Source organism: Mycetomoellerius zeteki, unplaced genomic scaffold (genome assembly GCF_001594055.1).
Source record: "Mycetomoellerius zeteki isolate Tzet28-1 unplaced genomic scaffold, Tzet1.0 scaffold74, whole genome shotgun sequence".
NCBI lineage: Eukaryota > Metazoa > Arthropoda > Insecta > Hymenoptera > Formicidae > Mycetomoellerius > Mycetomoellerius zeteki.
Window position 1 is genome coordinate 247,886 of NW_017257764.1, and position 16,507 is coordinate 264,392.

General features: G+C 32.7%; 1 long non-coding RNA gene across 1 annotated transcript; it reads left to right on the top strand.

Annotated features, from left to right (window-relative positions):
- Positions 1 to 8,485: 8,485 nt before the first annotated feature.
- On the top strand, positions 8,486 to 9,699 carry LOC108729489 (uncharacterized). The gene is made up of 3 exons (XR_001936931.1): positions 8,486 to 8,703; positions 8,870 to 9,322; positions 9,620 to 9,699. It is a non-coding gene; the product is annotated as an uncharacterized lncRNA (long non-coding RNA).
- Positions 9,700 to 16,507: the final 6,808 nt, after the last annotated feature.

The window sequence follows — 16,507 nt, forward strand, 5'->3', positions numbered from 1 at the left end:
ATGCCTGGGAACAGATGCCTGAGTGATTCGTCTCGCGCGTCAGCGCAAAATGAGCAGCTAACTATGTATATACGGGTGTCCCACACAACCACCCTCCACCCTTTTAAGAACGGATTCTTTGGAGCATTCTAAGAAGAAAATCTTAATACGAAAATATCGAGGCTATAATAGTTTTTAAATTAATAGTGATGAAAGTTCACTAATCATTTATTAAAAATCATTTTTTAAAAAAATTTTATTTCATATATTTTCGACATATTTTGGTATGTACTATATATAGAGTAACCACCTGTTCTACCTGCCCCAGCTCATCCTGTGGCAAAATAAAAATATATTATATACATTGTAAATCTCTTCTTTAAATAGATATGAGATTTAATAAAGAAAAGAAGGAAATGTTAATAAAGAAATATATACCTATATATTTAATAAGTACTCCTGATTCTATACTTCTATTCTTCTGTCCTTATTTTCATATCTCTATCTTTCAATTGATTGTAAAGTTATATATATTGAAACGACACTTTTCTTTGTGGGGCCATTTATCTTTTTCTTTGCGGAACGAGCGAGCAAATAGGAAATGACATCGTGTTACCCAATTCTTCCTCCATTCTTCGATCCATAAGAATTTCTCGTGCGTGTCCCTCTGTCTCGTCCAATCTACTCCGACGTCTTACCAGCGTGATTGCAAGCACCCCTGCTGTGCCGCTCCCTCCCTTCCCCAATCCAAGCTAAAGCGCTCGTATCAATAACGTTTATTCCATTTCATAGCGTGACTAGAGATTTTGTGCGATGCGAGGCACCCTTTCGAGAGACCGGCTGTTTGTCTTGAAAATATCGCCCTATAGCGCGGTAAAGTGCGGAGTAATGGTGTCCCGCCGCAGGCATACTTAGCTAATTAAACTGTATCGTGGATATTCGTTTCGGGGGATTAAGTTACGAACGAGGCACGCGACCGTCTCGCAGCTGCGAGGAGTTCGATACATCATCGTCGGTAAAAGAGCCGAAGAATTCCTCTTGTTCAACAGCTCGGTGTATATCTGTGTTACATTTTTAATTCTCATATTATTTTTTAACATTCTAAATTAAACTAAGATTTTGTCAATAACAAAAAAAAACGAATAAAGATTCGAATCTCTTATAATCAATTTGTCGATACATGACATTTCTCATGCATATATTCTTGCATTATTAATAAACTGGTCTTTTTTGTAAAATTTTGAGAAAACATTTAAATTATAAGTGTAATCTTGATAAATCTGCTTATTGAAAATTTCTCTAAGTACGTAATGGTTTTAAAAATTAACAAAACGTTCGTAGCGTGCAGTAGAGAGAAAAAGATAATTAATAATAATAGATAATAGATATATAGGTACACGTTCGGTACATAATAGCATTTGCGGGTCACATCTGTCGATGCATTACGTGTGTCAGAGATAAGGTTTATTCTGATCGATTATGCGCGTTCAATGCATTGTTCTCCAATATTAAGTAACCTCGATTTTTTTTTAACTATTGATTGGACAATTTGTCGTCATCAAAATTTTTAAAAATACGAAACTGATAAAACGCTTTTCAAAACGAGTCAGTGCAAGAAAATAGACGCTATCATGGATTTTCGCTTTAATTTACTATCAAATATTTTACTTATTTAATTATTTGTAGATAATAATATATGAGTAAAAGAATAACAATATTTTTGTTTTCTAACACACTCATTACACGACAGCATAGCAATACTTTAAATATAATAAATATATATATATGTATGTATATTTATATATATATATATATATTAATCACGTTAAATAATTTGTTAATATAACAGTAATTATTTTCTCTTATCAAAAAACAAATGAAATCAATCTTCCAGAGGCTAGAAGGTTACATGATGTCCAACGACATATGTCTCGAGCATTATAAGAATACATTTATTTCAAGCATAAGTTAATTATAGAGCTATTCTCGTAATAGCCTCATTTATCAAAGCCACACCAACCCAAATTGATCGAGCTCTCTAATACGCATACAGATACAAAAAGCAGATTCGGCTGCTCCAATTTTGGTTTCGGTACTTCGAAGTCACAGTTCCAATTGCTCTCGCATGTAATTTTGTGTATGTATGCGTGTTATCTTTGTAATATCATTGTAAGAATATTTGGGTTATACAGTACGATCAGTTAAAAGTTATAAAAATCATAATAAAACAAATGACAGAATGACAAAAAATTTTGATTCAGAGACACGGTAGTGTCTCGGCGCTAAGAAAAATGCGTAGCGTTTTAGCGTGAAACAGTACAGTGTATCTTTGTACACGCAGTGAGTTTTCCGAGATCTCGATTACTATATCTCAATAATGGCTGTGCAGATCAAATTCTATGTATGGTCAATCGATAGCTTGTATCCGAATTACATAATGAAAGTACATTTATTTTTTTTTTCTAATTGTCGTAAATACACTCTAAAACCAAGAAACAAAACAACAAATAGTATAGTTTATAATGATTTATACAGCGCAATGACGATATTTTGCTACAGTTTTAGGTGAATAAGGAGGATGTGTAAAAGTCGAAATTTGCCCCCAACCCCAGAAAGTAAAATATGTTTTTTTTTTATAGTTTTTAGCAGCAGAATCACGCAATTAGTTTTCCATAAACATAAAGCGAAAACGTATGTAAAAATGAGAAAGAAATAAATGAGTAAATAAGTACGGATGTGTCATAAAAATGAGATACAAAAATGATTTTCATTACTTTGACAGTATACGTACTTAAACTAAAACTTCAAATACGCAATATTCCGCATAAAAAAAGATCATTATGTATCTCATCTTTATGACACATTCGTGCTTATCTATTCATTTCTTTCATGTTTTTACATATGTTCCCTTCATGTTTATAGAAAACGAATTGCACTATGTGATTCTGCAACCTAAAACCTATTTAAAAACATATACAAATTTCATTTACCAAGGCAAAAATCGATTTTTATACATTCTCTTTTCAAACGAGTAAGTGAATCCAAATAAATTTTTGCATGAATAATCTTAGAGTTTCATTAATATATATATAAAAGGTTGTATTCAATTTGCAATGAAATTTCCTAATCAAAACAAATAAATACTGCAAAACGTGATTTTACATAATAAGAATTAGTGCAAATAAAAATCAAATAACTTTTAAAAATCAATAAGAGATAATTGTGCTCAAATTTTATACAGATATATACTCATACGTAATAATCAGAGTATTTCATAATCAGAATATTTCACAATCAGAATAACCTATGAAATTTTTACATTTTTAGTAATACTTTGAGATGTGTGACAAGTTCCTTAATTAATACAATAACTCGAGATACTGCTACCGAACGTTTAACAGAAATCTAACACGTTAACACAAATTCCGAAAATTTGAGCGAGAAGGTCGATGGGAGAGTCGATAATAATATTATTATCACAACCTTGAGTCGGATAGGGGCATTAGTTCGGCATTGCGGAACCTTGGATCATTACAAATCGACCATGAATGCCAATGTTAAGCCCGCATATTCCGTCGGTGTCGCACAATGGCCTAGCCAGTCAAATCGAAACTCGTCGATGAATGACGATGCAAGAGTGAAGATAGTACAGGTGCGAATATCAGCAGAGCATGAACAAGTCAAGTATTTAACACGCCGCGTTTTACCAATCAACACGATTTCAACACCGAGATATATTACCGTCATTATTACATACTACACTATATTACGTTATTTTACATTATTATTACGTGTCTACAAGAAAACTGAAGAAGAAACGGGAAAATTTATAATTAAAAATATTTTGTAGATTTGATACTTTACGATGTAATAAAAGTGCGATTCGCGAGCGCAGGCAATTTAAGACAGACAAATAATAACCGCCTTCGCGAGCTGTACTAAATTAAACAGAGTTATTCTTTATTGCCTCTTTGAAGCTAAACGAGCAATTTAGCATCGTGTGGAGGAGAGAAGAATCCGCAGTTATCTATGCGATATCGATTCCGATTCCAGTGCCGCGGCTGTTATTAGCATTTTATCGACAAAGCACTTGCCTGACGATAGAAACATCCGAGACGATCCGCTTCGCTCCGCGAAATTCCAAGCCGATCATGAATTTTATTACGGCTATCGAATCAAGGGACGCTCCATTTGCCGCGCGCGGGGATTTGGGGGTCTTTCTCCGGTCTCTCTATATATACTATAGGACTATAGAGGTACTGCGACGAGGGCAGACGCGCTTGTAGATCCCGACGCATGCTATGACTGTGGTCTACGAATTATGGAATTCCCTCGTTTCGCATCGAATTCACTCGTTTTCTCCCCCTTCACGAAACGCCATTGATCTCTCGTAGGAAACTCACCCTTCGTTCTTCGAGGGTGACAATAAACTTTCGTTCGTGCCCCTGTAGCATGCCACTGCATTTCGCACGACGGCCACCGCGATAGATACAATTGGCAACTTGATGTATCTACGGTAACTATTTTCAGGATGAGAGGTTTGTTATTCTTTTGTGTATTAATGTAATGATCGTAATTATATTAATTATTATATGTCCGTTCATATAACAAACATATTGAGTCATATATTATATATTGGACGCATTATATATTTTTACAAAATCTATTGACTACTAAGAATCAGATTTGTATTATATTATGACATCAATCGTTATTCTAATCAATTGAGATAAGTAAAGAAAATAATTGTCTATAAAATGAATTTGTTATTTACTTATTACACACACATTACACACACACACACACACACACACACTTATAATGTGCATTACAAAAATATGAATCTGTTAATACCTAGTTGTAGAGACAACAGCAAAAAAATACACGTGTTTTCTGTTTCTATTATATAAAAATTATGTTTTGTATGTATAGTGAGTGAACTTCAGTTTAAACATTACATAACATTATTATTATTATTAGAATCTTTTAATAGCCGTCGATAGTGATTTCACAAAATATTGAGAAAACAAATATCTTTTTACTTTACAAACATAAATATTTGATAAATATTACTAAAATTGTGTTTTTATTAATTGAGAGTGTCCAAACAAAAGAGAAAACCCTACCTCAGAAATGTAAAAATAAAAATGATTGTTATTTTTGACCACTCAAGATAAATTTATCAAAAAAGTCTAATAATTTGACCAGGAATTATATGCTTCTGAGAAACGAAATTTTATAAATCTTGCAATGCGTAGTCCATATTTAATATAATCAAAAATATTTATTTATAGAATTATAATGCGTATAAAAGCTGGAGAGAATTTTATTTCCGTGTTAGAAATATTTTATTAAAATAATTATATCATAATATCAAAATATTTAATCAAAATACAATTTTACAAAAAATTTGATATTATGAGAATTCCCTGCTTGGTATATATTGCGTATCGAGGATTACAAAAATCATGAATTAAGATGCGATTAGACAAACACTCCATATCAGGGCAAACGAGCAAAACGAGTATCTTTTTTTCCGTCGAGCGTCGCGATTGCTTGGGGAAAAAGTGCGAGGGGGCATAAATCTACACACGCACCCCGCGCGGCAGCATGCCTTATGTCTCATACCTTGGCGTGGCCAACGGTCCGTGAATTTTCACGAGGGCTTTGCGGCCATGCCGCAGCGTGCCAGATCGTCGAACAGCGTTTCGCACCCTTTGCTACAAAATCACAGCGCGTGCCGCGCATATCTCCCGGTCCACCCCTCGCTCATTATGCCCCCGAAGTAAATCACTTTTCCTTCCGCGAGAACGATATAAACTATCCCTCGAGTACCTACGTCAAACGGCACTTTCGTCTATTATGACGCACACTCTTCGCAACCCCGGAGTCAAACAGTGCTATATTTAATGAATCAGAACAATTCACTCTCGCATATTTCCTTACAAATGTAGAAAATATATTGCAATTATTAGTACAGAAATATTAATTGATAAACAAATAAGCAAGGAAGAAAACCATATTCAGTCAAAGCGGAGCTTGATGCCTAATAATATTTTTGCGTAAATTTAATAATTTCTCCCGTTCAAGCAAACTGTAAAAGTGCATTTTCACGAGCCGCTCAAATCCATTTCAGCGATAACTTTGTACATACATATGTAGGTACATACATACATACATGAAAAAGGGCAAGAAGAATTGAATTTGACAGTTGAGCGACAGATTTGATACGTTGCTCGTGTTTTTCCCGTGTTACTTGCAGTATTAACGCGTTTAATTAAGCATTTATAAGCAGTTATTAAGTTATTTCGTAATTATTCTAGTCGTTTTTATCTGAATCAGCAACAAAGAAAAAGAATAGATTTAATTATATGTATCGCGGTCAACATGGTCGACACGGCGCGGCAGCATTGGCAATAACGTTTGAGCATTTAACTTTCCAATAAACATAGATAATACGTTCAAGTCAGATATTTACAGGAGGTCTAAATGTAAGAGACGTTTGTCAGTTCCGATAATTTTAGCTGTGATGACTGGCTGGCTGATAGACGTCATATATTATATGTATTCGTTTTTTTAACGTTATTCTCCAACCGATTCAAATTGTATTTGATAAACGCAATATTATCGCAACTAAAATTATCTGAAACTGATTGATCTGGAACAGATGAATCTATTACATTTAGACCTCTCGTAAATACCTTATTTATACGTATAATGTACTATCATATTTTTTTTATTGAGACTTCCCTTGGTTGGATTCGAACCTGGAGATCATGAATCTTCTGCCTTACGTGCTACACCATTTCTTCAACTGATAGATGTGTTACTTATAGTTAAAACCGTTCAAACTACAAAAACGGCTGAAATAAGAGATCTGTCGTTTCAATTGCTTGTTTTAGTAGCGTATGAAATGGTATAGGTACCTTAAACTGATTATTTGTCAATTTGAAAACATGGTCCTGACCTAAACTGATTGATTTATGAAACAAAATATATTTTATGTGACTCTCAAGTAAAAGAAGGCTTTTGCGTAAAATTGGCATTATAAAATTTATTATTAAATTCTTCACGAACTATAGTTACGTGACATATGCTTTAGCAGTAGGAGTATTGTTGCGGAAATTCTCAGCGACGGTAACTGAAGGACGAAAATTGCACCTATTGCCCCTAAAACCCCGGTGAGACACCGCAAACGCATTTCCTGCGTAATCCTGGTTCCTGCCGCTCTCTCACATCGTCCTCGCGTGTCGGACAATTTTCGCCGAGGCTATTATTACACTTCTATTTGCAAGGCAGCTGTCGTTGTTTCTGCTACACGATGCAAAGAGTGTTCTCCTTTCCTTCATTTTTTATATTATATACGAATATACTTTCGGTATAATATTGCTTAAGCAATTTTATCTTAATTTTAATGTATTTTTCGAACCAACACCTTAACTATTTCAACACTATGACTATTTCAATTAGACCATTTTGTCAGATATACATCATTTGTGAGCGAATTAACAGAGAGCCGCGTACCTTCGCGTCATAACGAATGAGAGGTGAAGCGTACAAGCGATAACGACTGCGCGAATGAAGCGTAACGGCTCGTTCATCGCGGGGGTGGCAGCGAGTGGTGGTGCAAAGAACACCTAAACACGGTGGCCACATTGACCGTTGAGAGAAAATTAATTAGTCAACCGTCAAAACGGTCGCTGGTAGAAAAATGGAGAATTCGAATTCGAATCTGTATCCCGATTGTTTTCGAGAGTAGAGAGGGAGGGCGCGTCATTTACCACCTTCATCCGCAAACGGTGTCGATGAGAGAAAGAGAGAGAGAGGGGAGGGGAGGGAGGGGAGGGGAGAGGGAGAGAGAACGGCTAAAAGCAGTTTTATTCAGCGACCACCAATAGCGTGATACGGGAGGCTTGTCTATCCGTTCGAAGACGCACAAACCACGGAACGCGCCATCGTCCGTAGTGGGGGGTCCACCGGTAGCGTAGTGGGGTACGGCGATAGGATGTTGGCGATGTTGCTCGGAGAGAAGTGCTGGATCGGCGTTTTCGGCGAGGACGAGGTAGGTGGGGGTGTTTGACTCGGAGACGTGGGGGTGCTCTCTCTCCCTCTTGTCCTCGGCACAGTTCCCCATCCATGTGACGGACACCCAGCGGCGGCGGGCACCGTAGTGGAGGGGTGACTAGCTTGCCGGGTTAGCGTCGAGGTGGCGGCAGATACACGCGTCAAGAGGACCCTACGGGAAGGGTGGGGTACAAACATGTCCAGGTGGGGAACGGGCGACCGGTTATTCCAGGGTAGTGTCGAACATAAAGCCCAACATGCGCAGGCCTACGATTAGTTTGCGACCGGACGAGCGACTGTGCGCTTGCGTGACCCTCGGAGGACCTCTCCTCTCCTTCTCTATCGCCTCATTACGTCGTTCGTCTCTCCACCTTTTCGTTCCTCGTAGTACGCTCGCCCACCCGATGGCAAGCATGACTCTGAACCTCCGAGGGAGATTGAAATCTCTCATCCGGCCGCAACCATCATCTTACAAAACCCTCGCCGAGGATCGCAGATCTGACGAACGGTGAATCGTCTGTGAAGATGCTCAAGTACTGACTAAGAGAACATCCTCATAGACGATGAGGAAACTGAAAGGATCGTCCATCCTCGGCGGAACGCCTGATTCGAAACGGAGCAGAGAGACGAGGGAAGACAGAGGATGGTGTAGCAATCACAGTAAGTACGCAGCAACATTGGCACACATATAACATCCAGTTGTGAAAATCTTAAGCCAAAGACATCCAGATAATACAAATTAATATAGACATCGACATATCGTTGGAATGTTGCTCTTTGGTCATCAATCTTAATCTTGACCTCGTTCTCCGTTTCTGCAATATAGAAATGTATGAAAACAGAAATTTGCGAGACAAGCATATTCAAAGAAGTCCTAATTTAAGCGCGTACCGATATAAAGAGGGAAAGGGAAGATAGAGAGGGAGAGACGTAGAGTACTGATGTTCAAAGTACAAGCAGTATTCGAATCACACGCTCGGCGAGGATGAGTAACCGTATTTCCGCGGCGATGGAAAATTTTCATTCGAATTTCCCACATCGAACAGCCTCCAGTTATTGAAGATTAATACTGATGTATGGTCCGCCTAATTATGCCAATTAAAGAGATAATATTTTCGAAAAGCATCCAGATGAATTGTATTAATAATCACGAGAAGAAATTTGGCACAGTAACAAGGATAATTTCAACAGATATGTATCGAACCAGTTATTTCCTTTGGCGAACCAACACATAACATTCCTGAGATTGGATCTAAATTCGTTCGAAAAAAACTTTCAAGTAAGTATTTCATTGACTTTCACGATTTGACCTAAAGCAATGTTGGACTAAATATATTCGCAAATAACAAATAATTTCGAATGTATATATAACAATAACAATGATAATAATATATAAGTAATTATTATTATTGTTGTTATTATTATTATTATCAAATTTATTATATATATTACATATTCTTTAACACATTTAAAGCAAATACATATCGCAGACTACATTAACCGTTATTTGTGAATAAATTTTGATCCGAAGTATTATACTGTGATTAAAATATCAGAAAAAATTCGTATTTATTAGATATCATAGTGAGCGCTAACCGAATGGATCCGAGAAAAATCACGTGCCACTTCATTCATTTTTAAGGATCACCCGTAAAGAAGATGTAAAATCCGAAAAATACAGTTGGCTCTTTTAAGCCAATACCAACTGGTACATCGCAATTCATCCTAACAGGAAGGATATTTCACTCGCGATAATGCAATTTTAATTGCAAAGTGTAAGTAATATTTATATGTGTATTGCAATATTAAATTTTGCGTGCAAATAGCTACCTATGTATATATAAATTACTAGTAGCGTGTGTAAAGAAGACTCACTAATTTAATCGAAAGAAAAAAGCGAGGTCCAGTCCAACAAAGGATATACAAAGGATATAGTTCTTTAATAAAACAATAGCAAACTGATATAATGATATATAATAATAAATAACTAAAAATTTGAACTTTAGTTTAAAAAAAAAATGGAAATAACAGATTTAAATTTTGCTGTTTGTACGGCAACATTTAAATGTTGCTTCTTGTTTTCTTTTGATACATATATCAATATTTCAATTTTTAATTATCTCTTAGAAAGAGATGCGAGAAAGTTTTATATGGGTTCGTCTAACTTTGTTGCCATTTTTAGTAAGATTGTGCATTCAAAATATATCTGACCTCTTTTCTGTCGTTTCGATTAATTATTAGTCTTTTTTTACGAGCGCATTATTGCGAGTTAAAAGCTAAATTTCGATTTGCAGACATTACTTTTCGCGCGATGAAATTATTGTTTAAATAAAATTATACTTTTATTCGAACTTTTAAAAGATCATTTCTCATAAAAATAATTAATTGAATATAAGTAATGAAAATTTTCTCAGTCGAGCGTTTATATAATTTAAAAACTAATTTAAGTGTATATATAATTTAATTTATAATTAAGGCCGACAATAGTGAGATTAATTCGATACTAAAAATAAGTAAGTTTATCTTTCGTAAGCTACAAAGTGCAAGAACTAGTACATTATCGTAATCATTTATTGAGAGTAATGCCATATTTAAAATTATTAAATTCGACACAAGAAATTTATCGTTCTCTTTATACCGAGGTCAAACGATATCTTCAAAATAATAGGAAACTTTTTTTTATTTTGATTTATGTTTGATATCAAACGTAATTACTATAAATTCATTTATAGGAAACAATTTCTGATTCGTATTATAACCAACGGAGTTTCACATATCCCCATTATTTCTTTAGACGCTTTCTCTTTCTTATATTTAGTGTCATATCAACTTTCGATTTCATACACTTTTGTGGCCACGTGAACCTAATATTTTGCAGCGCCAAATATTTCATTATTTGCTTAATCAAATTCTCGATATTTATCATAAATCCATTTGATTAGGCGTTTCGACTCATATTCATAGATATACCGAAACACAAATTAAATAATATCTTCGATATATGTTTAATTAATATTTTCTTCAATTAGATCGACTTCAATCAATAAAAAAATTTTCTTCTATGAAATTGAAAATACTAAAGCTTCTGACAGCAGCGTGTTTTCCGGATACTAAAAAGTTACCAACCTTGATGTTCGAAGTTGATCCTAATAATTAACTCCTTCATATATAATACAAATAAGAAACATAATTTTTGTAAAAATAATTTCTGCGATATCATGCTACGAAATTATTACGTTTTATAACAGACAACTTTAGAATCCCTTAAAGCCGTTATCAGACTACCGATGCTGCATACCGATCCGACTGCCAACTCATAATGGACTAATAACAATGAGGCTAACTCATTGGGCGAATTCAAGTCGGCAAAGCGGTTAGGCATGCTCGCCGAGCAATTAAACATGATTGGTTGGATCCACGGGTAAGGACCAGTCATTCGCTCGGCAAGCATGCCTAGCCGCTTTACCGGCTTGAACTTGCCCATTGTGATTAGTCCATTATGGATCAATCCACTAAATTTTTTTCGTGTTATGACTGAATTTATGACATTCAGCTCCAGCTCGGTCAAGTTCTCTGTGAAGAAAAGCTCTAAAAAAATCTGAGCAAAGTGACCTAAAGTGCCTTCTAAACTTCTCCGGAGTTATGTCGAAGTACAAATTAAATTTAATTTCTAGTCGTATAATTTGTCACGTACAACAAAATATAGTAATAAAATCTGACCAAAACTCTCATTTCTAGTCTATAATCTAATCAAATCTTTAATGTTGATAGAAAACAAATTTCCAATTTTAATCAAACGTATATATTTCTAATTTCACATACTTCCAAAATGTAATCAAACATTAGAATGTAGTTAAAAATTTTAAACATTTATTGTCTAGTAGAGATACATGCCATTTACAACAATATCAATTGTTGCAAAATTTAATGGAATTCACTTTTTCAATTTAATCATAATTTATTATCAAAGATTCAAAATTATAAAATAATCATTTTTTTATTATAAAAAATATCTATTCAGTTCGTATTGACACAATATTAGTCGTTATTAATATTAACTTTAAAAGAAAATTAATTTCTAGTCAATAAAGCTAGTCGAGTTTCAAAAAGTTATCTTTGAAAAAATATCGATAAAGAGAGTGTAAATCTTTTTTTAAATTCCTTAAACATCTCGCGAATAATTTACTTTGAATTTTAGAATCGTAAGTTTTTAAATGATCTCTTATAAACCATACACATTCTTTTAGGTAAGATAGTATTAGTATTATCAAAAATTGATTAAAGTACATAAAAATTTAATTAGTCTTATAAATTATTTAATCGTAATTGTATTTCTAGTCGATTTATTCATTTATCCCAAGTCATTTCTACTCAGCCATCTAGTTTATTGATCTAATTAATTTTATATTCGATACAGAATATGCAGGCCACTAATAAATGCAATCTTCTTTTAAATTGTGCGACTACATCTCGCATGCATCTGACATTACAGTTATTGTCTTATCAGTATGTTTACGTTTATACATGTATATACAAATATATATATATATATTTGTATATACATGTATATATACAAATATATATATATATTTTTGTACGTTACAAAGTCCGTGGATGCGATGCCATACAAAACTTATACCAAAGAGTAGCCTAGTCAACAATAGAATTTATACCAAAGAATAATCTAGTCAACAATGGAACTTATAGCAAAAAATAATCTATATACAAAAATATATATATATTTTTGTACGTTACAAAGTCCGTGGATGCGATGCCATACAAAACTTATACCAAAGAGTAGCCTAGTCAACAATAGAATTTATACCAAAGAATAATCTAGTCAACAATGGAACTTATAGCAAAAAATAATCTAGTCAACAATGGAACTTATACCAAAGAATAATCTAGTCAATAATGAAACTTATACCAAAGAATAATCTAGTCAACAATGAAACTTATACCAAAAAATAATCTAGTCAACAATGAAACTTATACCAAAGAATAGTTTAGTCAGTTCAGACAATTTGATAATCTTCAATGCCTTTGGAAACATAAAGCTGTATAATTCTTGTATAGTATTACCTTAATTTAATTATATAATAACTTTGCATGTAAAGTAATCTAATCAATTTTAGGCATTATAATCAGATTTCGTAATTAATTGTAAAATACTCTTAATAAGAATCAGAATTTAAAATAAAATAACAGACATTATGTAGATTTAATTTAATGATAAATAATTTATAAACTGTAATATATTTTGGGAAATGTGCCAGTATCATGACTATTTAAAATTTATATTCCTCGAATTGCAGACATTTACATAATAATTAAGAAGAAAGAGAAAAGGCTTAACTATTTCAGTAAGACCACTTAAGCAAAAAATAAATAGAGAAGGACAACTGGACAAGTATGTGAATTTTATACAAAATATATGTATAAAGTATCTGTGCATTATTTAATTTTCTTATTAATTTACACGCAAAGCAAGATGTCCTCTATGGCAGCTATCTATGTAGGAAAGAGCTATCGTTAAAGAGCGTATAAAAATGAGTCATTCTATATCTCCATTCTTTAATTATACCTTTTCTCTTCAAAAATTATGTCCCTTTCTCTTAAACAATATGAACCAAATAAATATTTTATAAAACTCATTATAGTACAAAAAACAAAAATATACATATGCAAATACTAGTATATATATATGTAACTATAACTAATTAGTTAGAAATATAGCAGTGCAATTATTTCAACAAACTTGCAAATTCAGACATATTATTTTTTTCTTCATAAAAATCAATTTTTGTATATTTATAAAAATGTACCTATATAATCATCTTTTTTATTTATAAATCATTCCTTGGGTAGTATATAAATGAATAATAAATGTAGATTATTTATAGCAATGATGATAACAATATGGGACTGTTAACCATAATTATATGATTATATGTCCAATCATTTATATTGACTTTATCTAACAACAGGTTTGCTGAATTAAAAAATATCCTATGTGTGAATCGAATGCTTTAAAAAGTATCTGTATCGTAATGTATTTTAGTCTATTTGTCAAAGAAGACTTCCAGTCTATTCTAATTTAGTTGCTAAAAAGAAGATATTAAAAAGAAAAGTACCAAAGATCAAAAGAAGATGTAGAATGATATCAAAAGAAACTCGGGATAGGATTACTTTAGGGTAAGATAAGATAGGATTATTTTTCGAATGTTAAGTTCCTGCTTTTTATCTAAGTTTGCGGATTTGTCCAATACAATTTACCATTCTTTTCAAAGTATTATTCGGCTGTGCTTATTTTAATGTTTATTCATAAATACATTAATATTTCTTTTTTGGAACCTATTTTTAATCAAAAAGTACAAAATTGTACACTCTTTATGATTTCACGTGCAGACAACATCAAAAGTAATTTTAATTTTAACCGTGCCTTCCACGAATATCGTAATACTTTAATTTAATCAAATTTATTTTAATTTTCGTATTTATAGATTTTAGCATTTATGGATTTCATTTCTATTGCATAGTATGTAGACTTAAATAAACGTCGCAATCAATTTTGTGGAAGATATAGTATAAGTTTTGCACACGCGAATCACATCAATCACATGTAAAAATTAAAATTAATCTCACTAGTCTCGGCATATTAGTTTAGTCATAAACAACGATATAAAATTAAGAGTATTTCCCTTAGTTTTATTGCAAGTGAGTTATATAAATTAATTATATAGTATAAATCGATTTTACTGTTAGCGCTTAGTGTACAAAACAATTATTACATGTAGTCATGAATTCAAAGCATTAATTAAACCTCAGCCAAAAATATATAAATCTAATCTAGTGAAAAAATATTAAATGACTAAACCTAATGAAGGATTTTTTTTAATGTAACAAACAAATATAATTCATCTCAATTATTGTACTTGACTCAAAAAATCGTAATATAAAAACAGTAATATGAGAAATATTTTTCGAAAGATAAATGGTATTTTGAAAAGAAATTAGCTCAAATATTATTGATTATCAATAATATTTGAACTATTAATTAAATCATTGATTATCTATTTTTGGCTATCGTATTGTAATAATATTTACGAGTGGCATCTAGTCAGAAAGCTCATGGACGACTAACTCGAAAAGTTTCACCGAGAGAGAACTGAAAAGTCGCATGCGAAAGTAGTCACCAGATAATGTAATATGATTATGTAGCGTACAATCAACTTGATTTATCTTTTGTAATTTTTAAAATAAATTATTAAAATATCTTGACATTGTCTCAAATATTTTATAGTGATTAAATATAATAGTTGGGGGTTAAATATAATAGTTAAATAACATATTTAATTTAAAATATTTATATGTGTTCAAATATTTGATATACATGATAAACATAATATGAAAGAAGGAAAATTAACTTGTTACTTAATATTTATCTAAAATTAACTTATAATTATTGTCAAAATGTAATGTTTAAAAGTTGCTTTTCCGTTGCATAATTAAAAAGTTTGATTAAAAAGCGTACTGATTTACTATAATTTACATTGGTTGAGTTATTTTCTCTCGGTTTACGTAGTAGAGTACGCGATCTCAGTCCATGAGGCAGTAATTATAATAATATGTAACTATACTTAAAATCTAGTCTTTTCGATAAGAAAAATTAAGTAGCTAAAATATAAATATTGCATTGTTCATCGAACTCGATAACAATTAATAATACCTAACAAGTAATAAATAGAGATATAACCCTATACATATAATCAAAGTCTGGCCAGTTTGATGACTCAGACTAGCATCCGTGGATTCGGGTTCGATCCTATCCATGCCTCACACACATATACACAGGCTTTTTCCTGCGTTAACAAAATATGGAGAACATCACTCCATCTATGAAACTACAAGCTAAATGTTAGTGAGTCTTTGTTTAAGGGGCAATATTGCCCCAGTCGATATTACTATCCTGATTAAGTCAGAAATGGTTAAAAGACGAAAAGACGAACTTCATATAGAAAGGAATACTACTTCGTGTTTAATTCTATACAAAGTGTGTCCTCTGCTCTCCAAGGAGGATATACGTAAAATTTATTGCATGGTATTGTGACCCTTCATAGTAGATCGGCAAAACCAAAACAGGGAACTTATTAAAAGAAAAAGAATATAGTAGTTATGTGTAGTCCAACTTTTCCTCGATTTTACATAATATCTAATAAGGAAAGGGACGCAACTGTCCCCCTCCGATTTTAATGAGCTTTTAATATGTTATTCTCCAGACAAAAATAAGCGACACGTATTTTTTTATACGTGCCCATACGCACTTTTAAGGGGTGAAGCACCCTTTAGAAGAAAATCGGTTTTTCTCTTTCGAAGCGAATATCGCCAAAACTGTAAGAGATAGAAAAAAATTTTCATAATGAAAATTGAATGGCTTCAAGAGTACTTTAAAACTATAAAAAAA